An 8,329-nucleotide genomic window follows, 5' to 3' on the forward strand; every position below is an offset into this window, starting at 1 on the left:
CCAAAAACAACGCAACGTTCGGGCATTTTAAGCAGAAAACTCTCAAGATATACAGTCTCGCAATACAAAAGTGTGATTGCTGTAGAAGATGAGTTCCTGGGATCCAGGCTCTTTGGTGATATTTGCGTCGCGCTACTTTTTTTTGAAAAATGGTCAAATTTTGCTGTTTGAGCCATCGTAACTCCGAAATTAAAATTTTAACGCAAAAACTAATCTAGAAGTTACTAACCAACTTTTTATGCTCTATCTGAATCACCAAAAACCCATTTTGGGTTTATAAGCACTTTAACATTGAGTTGAGTTGTTGTTTCAAATTTTGATCAACTTGTAAAGGATTTACATTCTAAGACAGATATAGGACACCAAGTTTAACACACAAGCATGGTAGTCTATATGACTAATTGACATTGAGATGAATAAAGGTTTATTCATCTCAATGCTAATTGACCTTTGATCTATAAATTTTGGTTTTGTATGGGGTATTAAATTTTGTTCCATACTTTTCGCACTTAGTTTGGCACTTAGCAATTTAATTATACTTTTGGCCTTTTAGTTATGTCGAGGACAGTTCATTAAGGTGTACACATAGAAGATCTACGTAAATATTGCAGCCATTTTGACTGCAAAAAAATTTACATATCCTTGCATGCAAATTATCTGTCGAAATTTAGCATTGTTTGCGCAAACGAACAAATCCCAATAAAACGTATCGATCACAGTCTTAAAATATAAAGACAATAAGTTTCACTTACTTCTATATTCTGCGTGGAATCTTGACAAGAATCAAACGACAATGAAACTCTTCCTGAAGGCGTAGTAGATGTAGCTCGGCGAGATTTTGGCGGTTGGGAAATAGATGGTGAGACATTGACACAGCGTTTGAACCGAGTTTCACTTGAGTCATCTTGGTGAAAGAATCGTTCGGTCTCCAGAATAACTTTTTGAAATTCCATTGTCTTATTAAGCCTGCGCGCATGGTCTACATATCAGATGGGGCAAATTCGCCTCGAAAACAATAGCATGCCCGCAAATTTGTTCCGCAATCTTGAGTAAAGCTCTATTTGAAGGCTTGAATATATTCTTGCGGTGACTTATATCGCCAACAGCTCTGCAAAGTCGACAAGAAGTCGAATCTATTGAAGATTTCGAAGTTCGATACGTTTTCTTCGGGGTTTCCTTGGAAGTCATTCCGATAAATAAGCTTCGAGACTGAACCACATGTCTCTTTATTGTAATTTAATATGTAATTTGATATGTATTGCAAGGCGCTGTCATATTTTACGCAGTATTTCCGTACCCCAATTGCTAGCTCGAATTAATTTCTCACTCCTCGAAAAAACTTCTGTTACAAAACATTAAATAATAACAAATTACTCACCATCCTACCCTAATTTATTTCTTTTGTTATCTCCCAGATTCTGGGAGACACGTGACCAGCCGATACCAGGGTCTTCGCCGCAGCGTGGGCCGTGGAGCGTAGGTAAAAAGACCCTGGGTACGAGGTTGACGACTAAGTTGAGTTATGTTCTTGTATACCTCAAAATACGTAGTTTGTATTTTTAAAGGTTCGTTTAAAATAAAAGAAACATAAATAATATACTATATATTTTCTATCATTGTTTTGGTCACCATCAAAATAATGGTGTTCCTGTCTTCATAGTGCTGGTGGCGTGATATATCATTCTGCATTTTCGCAGCTTGGGTAGTCTCTCCAAGAGACGAGCGCCGTTAATTTTTCGGCGCTGTTTTTACTCTACCATGCAGAATGTTAAAATACTTAATATTCACTCCACATAGAGAAAAACAAACTTCACCGAAGGAGTAAAAACAACTCAACCAATTGAATGTAGAAATAAACGAGAAATTTCTCCCTCATCAATTTTTCTCTGGGAATAATTTAACGCTATCAGCAGAGTGAGAGCTATTTAACCGAAACGACCTCCAAGTCAAAAGGCGACATAGCAGAAATTGAAGGAACGACTTCACATTAAGGGGTCAATCAGTCCATTTCTTGCATTGCAATTGGTCCGTTTGAATTTACCGGACTGATTTGCGGGGTGGCCGGGTTTACATGAACTTTTATCGGGGCTCGATTGCTTTGTCTTCAGAATGATAAAATTTTAAAATTTATTATTAAAGATGATGTGTAGTCCATTCTGCGCATATATTCTGCGCAGCAACACATTCCATTAGTGGGGGAGCCACTTTTGGAATGTTAATGATATGCGATATTAGCGCGTTGTATTACAAATGGACAGCTCGGGAGCGCAATTATTCAGTTCAATTATTTTATGTCGCAAGGCGAAGAGGCTCGAATTGCGAGTGACGAAGATAAGGCTGCTAGAAAAAAGCAATATTATGCTGAAATAAATGCTTCAAGAATTTATTTGTTGAATGAGGACACGAGATGGCGAGGCTATTTGTCGTCGCTACAGACGCTACTTTCTAGCTTGTCCTACAATTACAAATATAAAAAAGTTTTAAATAACGGTTTATTTACAAGCTTCGCTTTATATCTTCTTCAAAATATAATAATATTTTCTTCAAAATATAATATAAAATAAGCATATTCATCACAGCTGGTCGAGAGAGACGAAAATAAGAAAATTAAAACGACACATACGTAAAGATTATGTAACAAACGTAAACAAACATTGTTATGCGCAGAATGTATGCGCAGAATGTATGCGCAGAACAGACTTTACATCATCTTTAAACGAAGCCAGTCTGTACTTTCAATATTCTTTTATACGAAGGATTACAACTTCATTACTTGAAAATGGCCTTTGTTTTTTTTTGTTTTTTTTATTGGGAACAGCTTTGGCTAATTTTCCGATTCGCGATTTGATTTCGCTCGCATGGTACGGCAATTTCTCCAAGAGGAACAAATAAAGCATTCTTTTAAAATCGGGGTCGGTATATATTTAATACATGTAGATTCTGGTCCCACTTTAATAATATCGCTGCTATTTCCCCGTTTAACAAGTGGTCGTGCATTGGTGCGTTGACACGTCCCAGTTTGCAGAGGATTGAAGATATAATATAACTATATAAGCGCGAATTCCAAAGTGTAAGTCAAAGTGAAAGTATCATGCGGTTTATTTACATTTTTGAACAACTGAGCTTCTGTACTTTTAAAAGTACGATGTGCTTCTGAATTTTGCGATCGATATCTAACAACATTTAGGTTCGTAAGGCATTTAAATGAGTATTAACTGTGTTGTTTATGTTCAGTAGCTTTATATTGAAGACTGGCGCGTAAGCGGCACGCTGGAGTTAACGCCTGAACAGGCGTCTTGTTACTAATAAATTGCCATTTTCGTTGTAAGCATAGTTTGGCAAGAAGACTGTTGTAGAGAGTTACCTTTTTAGTTGGCCTTTAATCATCAACTCTTGAGAATAATTCTGAAAATTTTACTTCTGTGCCCTTGCTCTGTTGTGTTATGGATTCCCCAAGTTCTGCTGGGGCAGCTTTTTCTTTGTGCCAATGTGCAGGATTATCTCATCCAGCGTAGTAGATAAGGTTGGTCTGTTGTAGTACCTGGAAATGTCCAAAGATTATAGAATCTTTCGTTTTACCACGCTTTGGAGCTGTCTAGGGTTGATATGCTTAATCATTGAGTCACCGACAATAGTCACTCTTGAGCGTGTTTTCGGCTGATTTGTTCCCCGAGAGTCATAATGTCTTGGTACTAGGTTCTCATTTCTAGATGCATCATTCCGTTCAGAACCTTGTGAATTCATTGTCATCTTCCACTGCGTGTCGTTGTCTTTCTGTAGTTGCTTCCCGTGGAGTTGCACGTCGGTGGCTGTATACTGTTTATGTGGATCTTAATTTTGTTTTGTCGACTCACATGTTGACTTTGTTCAGGGCCATATGATTTGGTTACCGATTCTAACTCTTGCTTGTTGGTGTCAACTTCGATACTAATGCCCAAAGCCTGTAATCGTTTTGCATTAGTTTTATGGCCATGAGCAAACTTGATTTCTCATCCTCGAGATGTTTATTTATCGATTTTAATTCCGAGATGGTACATGAAATATTCCTGATTCGTTTCTGAGCTTCGTCGTTTATTCTGCTTAAATCCTGCCTTTCTTTCTTTTAGTAATTGCGTCTTCTAGAACCACGATGGTATAACGTTTGTTTTCTTTGATGAGGTCTATTTCAACAGCGAGCTCAGTGAGCTCGAGATTGTCTAATTTATTTGTCACTTCTTTGGCAGATCTATCAAGTTTCAATTTCAAGATTAATTTTGATATCTTGACTACAGGGTGTCCCAAAAAAACGAAAACTATTGAAATCACTCTTTGGTAAAATTTGAATGCCGTGTGCACGAATTTTAGCCCGTGGGGATTTGATGCAACTCAGTAAAATGCTAAATGCTTTGTGTTGCTAGAGAAAGGGGACATGACGAAGTTCATGGTGATTGAGATGCACATTTATACAGTAGGAGGCAAAAGTTTGAGTCCAGTGACTGTATTTCATTGTTTTAGCAGCATATATTAATATTCTACAGAAAACCTTACCGATAATTGAACTACAAAAAAGTACATGAGTAAACAGAAAAATACATGCTGTACAACAACTATGAGATGCTATGATATTCATTTTACGTATGTTAATCTGCAAAAATGCATTACATATCAATGCTTAGTATCCCTCTTTTTTGCTCTTGAAATGACGTTTATTCTTGCTGGCATAGACTCCATAGGTTTTTTAATGTCGCACGTTCAATACCTTGCCAGCATTCGTTGACCACTTGCCTCAAGTCATCCTGGCTGGTGAGTCTGTGCCTCGCCCTTTTCCGGTTAAAACGGTTCTACAAGTGCTCCATGGGTTTCAGATCTGGAATTTGAGGTGGAAAGCCATGAGAACGAGATCACCAGAACGAGTTTGCTTCTAAAAGATTTCTGGCACATAGAAGATGTGCAGGTGCTTAGGGGATTATCATGTATAGTTAGACGCGCGATCATCTTTGTCCCAGATGAAATTCCATGTCCTTGAAGAATTGGATGATACTTTTCTTTAATTAGGATCCTATTAGCTATATCTTTCAATATTGCCAAACCGAGCATGACCGAAGAAGCTAAATGTTTGCTTGAGTAGGATTTAGTTTCTTCGAACCTCTCCAAGGTTAGTTGCATACCACCTTTTTAAATTCTCACTTTTTCTGCGATCTTACGAGGAAAGAATCCTTCAATACTTAATGCAACTATTTGTCCTTGTGCACCATCACTTTGCCCTTTTCCCCACCCATCTTGGGCAGCGTAAAGGAATAAGAACTTTATTTTGTTATAATTTACATCATTAGGACCAAAACAGTGTGCAATTAATATGGTTTACAGTATTGAAACACTAATACGCATGTCTTAGCTCGAATACACTGCCAGGATTTAATAGTGGAATTCTACAACGACTGGACTCAAACTTTTGCCTCCTACTGTAAATTGTTGATAAATATCATTTTCGCGTACGAGCAAATTTTACTGCATCATATGCCTGCATAAAAATGCTTATGGCAAACATTTACACACCTGTGGGTCCCAACAGAGCGCTTAGGCATTCATACTCTAACAATTACATTGTTATACGTGATTTCAAAGGTTTTCAATCGGTATTTACAAATACCGATAACAATATTCAAATGTACATCTCAAGCACCATGACCTTCGACATGTCCCCTTTCCCTAGCAACAGAACGCATTAATTTTAGCATTTTATAAGTTGCATTAAATCCCCACGGGCTAAAATTCGTGAACACGGCATTCAAATTTTAACAATGAGTGATTTCAACAGTTTTTTTTGTAAACACCCTGTAGAATTAAAAAGTTATTATTTAATCATATTATAGTTATTCTCACGTCATGCATGCACAGAAACCCATACAGCAGAAGAAGGTGTTCGTGAATATGCTCATTTCTGCGTTGACAAGGAAAAAGTATTTTGAAGACTTGGATAACAACAGTTTTTTTAACAACAACAACAATTTATTTATTAATTAAGCACTTTTAGTTACATTTTGACAGATTACTATAGAGATTAAAACATACAGACAGTGCAGGCCACCTGTAATAACCATAAAGGGCTAATCAGTGACAGGTGGCCATTAGATAACAATAGAATTTTATGAAAAAAAGACCCAAAATACCGACACAAAGTAGAGCTAATTATTAGAAAACACATATCAGTTAGCTAATCAATAAAATACAGTACTACAGAGACTTAACACGCAGAAAAACAAAGACTCTTATCAGAACTGGTATAAAATGTAAAATAAGACCAATGGCTACATATATCAATAACCAATTGCTGCCCTACACGAGGAAAAGCAGCAAATTAGCCATCATAGCTATAAATTATTTCACGTTTTAAGTTACATTTAAACGAAACTCTGCTTAGAGACTTAAGTGATTCATCAAAAGCATTCCAAGTTTTTGGACCAATGAATTTAATATTAAATTTTCAATAGTTAGTTCGAGCTTGAGGAAGCGAAAAAGTAGATTTAGAGGCTAAGCGAGTTTTGTAGCAGTGCCTGGAACTAACCGAGGTAAAAAAATCGCTAAAATTTCTAGGAAGATTGCCATTGTTGTATTGATGCATAAATAATGCAGTGTTTAAATAGACAACATCCGGCAGTTTTAGCAAGTTCAATCTCTTAAAGAGAGGTGAAGTGTGTGCCCGGAAATCAGAAAATGTTATAATACGTACAACTTTTTTTGTAAGATAAATAAGGGTAAGATATTTGATACGTAGGTGTTTCCCCATACTAGGACTCCTTATGAAAGAAATGGGTAGATAATAGAATAATATATTTGTACCAGGATTTTGATAGGAATAAAATGTCTAAGTTTTGACAAAATCCCAATACCTCTTGATATTTTTCTTGATAATTCAAAAATATGATCTTTCCAATTTAAATGGCCATCCATGATGACCCCTAAATATTTGATGTTTCTTTTTTCTGCCAATGTGTTATTGTTTATTATAAGTGACCTTCCACGGGAAAACGTACGTTAACGATATTTCGTTGAAACGGCAAAACGAACGGATAACGAACGGGTAGTGAACGATCTGTAATAACGTTTCAACGAACCCAAAAAACGTTTTGACGAATTCAGCTAAAAATGTGAACGTTTAAAGTCGAGAATACGAACGGATAAATAAACGTTCAATCTGAAGCCGTTTGAACGATTTATGTTTATGAACGGTTTTAACGAATTAATCTGAACGCCTGTTGCGCGTATGATTGACGCAAGATATTATTGACTAATTAAAAGAATAGGAAATATTTTCAAACACGTAACATGTGTTGGCGCAAGTATGCGTGTACATATAAATAGCTATACCTTCATTTGAATGTTTAAATAAATTTATTAGCTAAACTACCTAAATCACATTATTTTATACTTTATATACATATATACATTTGCATTTTGCATCAAAATTCGGGTTTATTAATCGTTAGAAAGCCTTCAGTTATTAGTACAAATTATCATCGTTACGTCAAATTAATCAATGCATCATCTGCAACTATACCATCAAAATATTCAGCGCGTGTTTATTTGCAACAACGTAACAGATTTTGTAAATCTCTCCACGGACAAACTATATGTATGGGTGGTTAAGGACATATAAACACATCATGCATGCATCCGTTTTATTAACACGGCTCTAAACCGAGAGTAAACGAAGATTGCCATAAATGGCCTGGCTTCGATAATAATATCATAGGCAATGTCATTGTCACCGTCTAAGTTTGGTTGAGTTTCAGCTACTGGATACATGCATATTTTATGTTAAACTAAACACAAGAGATTCCATTGTGCACTATTGCTTATACTCTTTGACGCGCAAACGACTAAATTAATTATCGCAAGGATCAAGTTGTTTACAGATGATAACCAGACATTAATAACAGTTATACAGAATATCGCATACGCAAAGCTCGTTTGTATACGAACCAGCGTAGTAACGTGTGCTTGCATGCTGTCAAAACTTATTTGGTATAAATAGCCTACTACATTAAATATCCCAACCATTTATGCACGTGAAAATCCACATTTCAATTTCAGCAATGCATTGCGCGGTAATAAAATATTTAAAATATAAGCTTGGATATTTACCTAGTGCTCACAATATGTTCCGTGCGGCAATAGCCTCTAGCTGCGGTCAAGCTTGTCGCGGAATGTCGCCTATACACAGTACTGTCAGTAGCAACTAAGGGCATCATTATACCTTAAGAATATTTAAAAATTTGATAATAATCTATTTTATCCACTGCATGCACCATCGCCATATTTTCTTCGCAAAGCTAAAGCTGCAATGTCC

The sequence above is a fragment of the Dendronephthya gigantea genome, unplaced genomic scaffold (assembly GCF_004324835.1).
Source record: "Dendronephthya gigantea isolate DGI-Jeju-01 unplaced genomic scaffold, DenGig_1.0 000150F, whole genome shotgun sequence".
NCBI lineage: Eukaryota > Metazoa > Cnidaria > Anthozoa > Malacalcyonacea > Nephtheidae > Dendronephthya > Dendronephthya gigantea.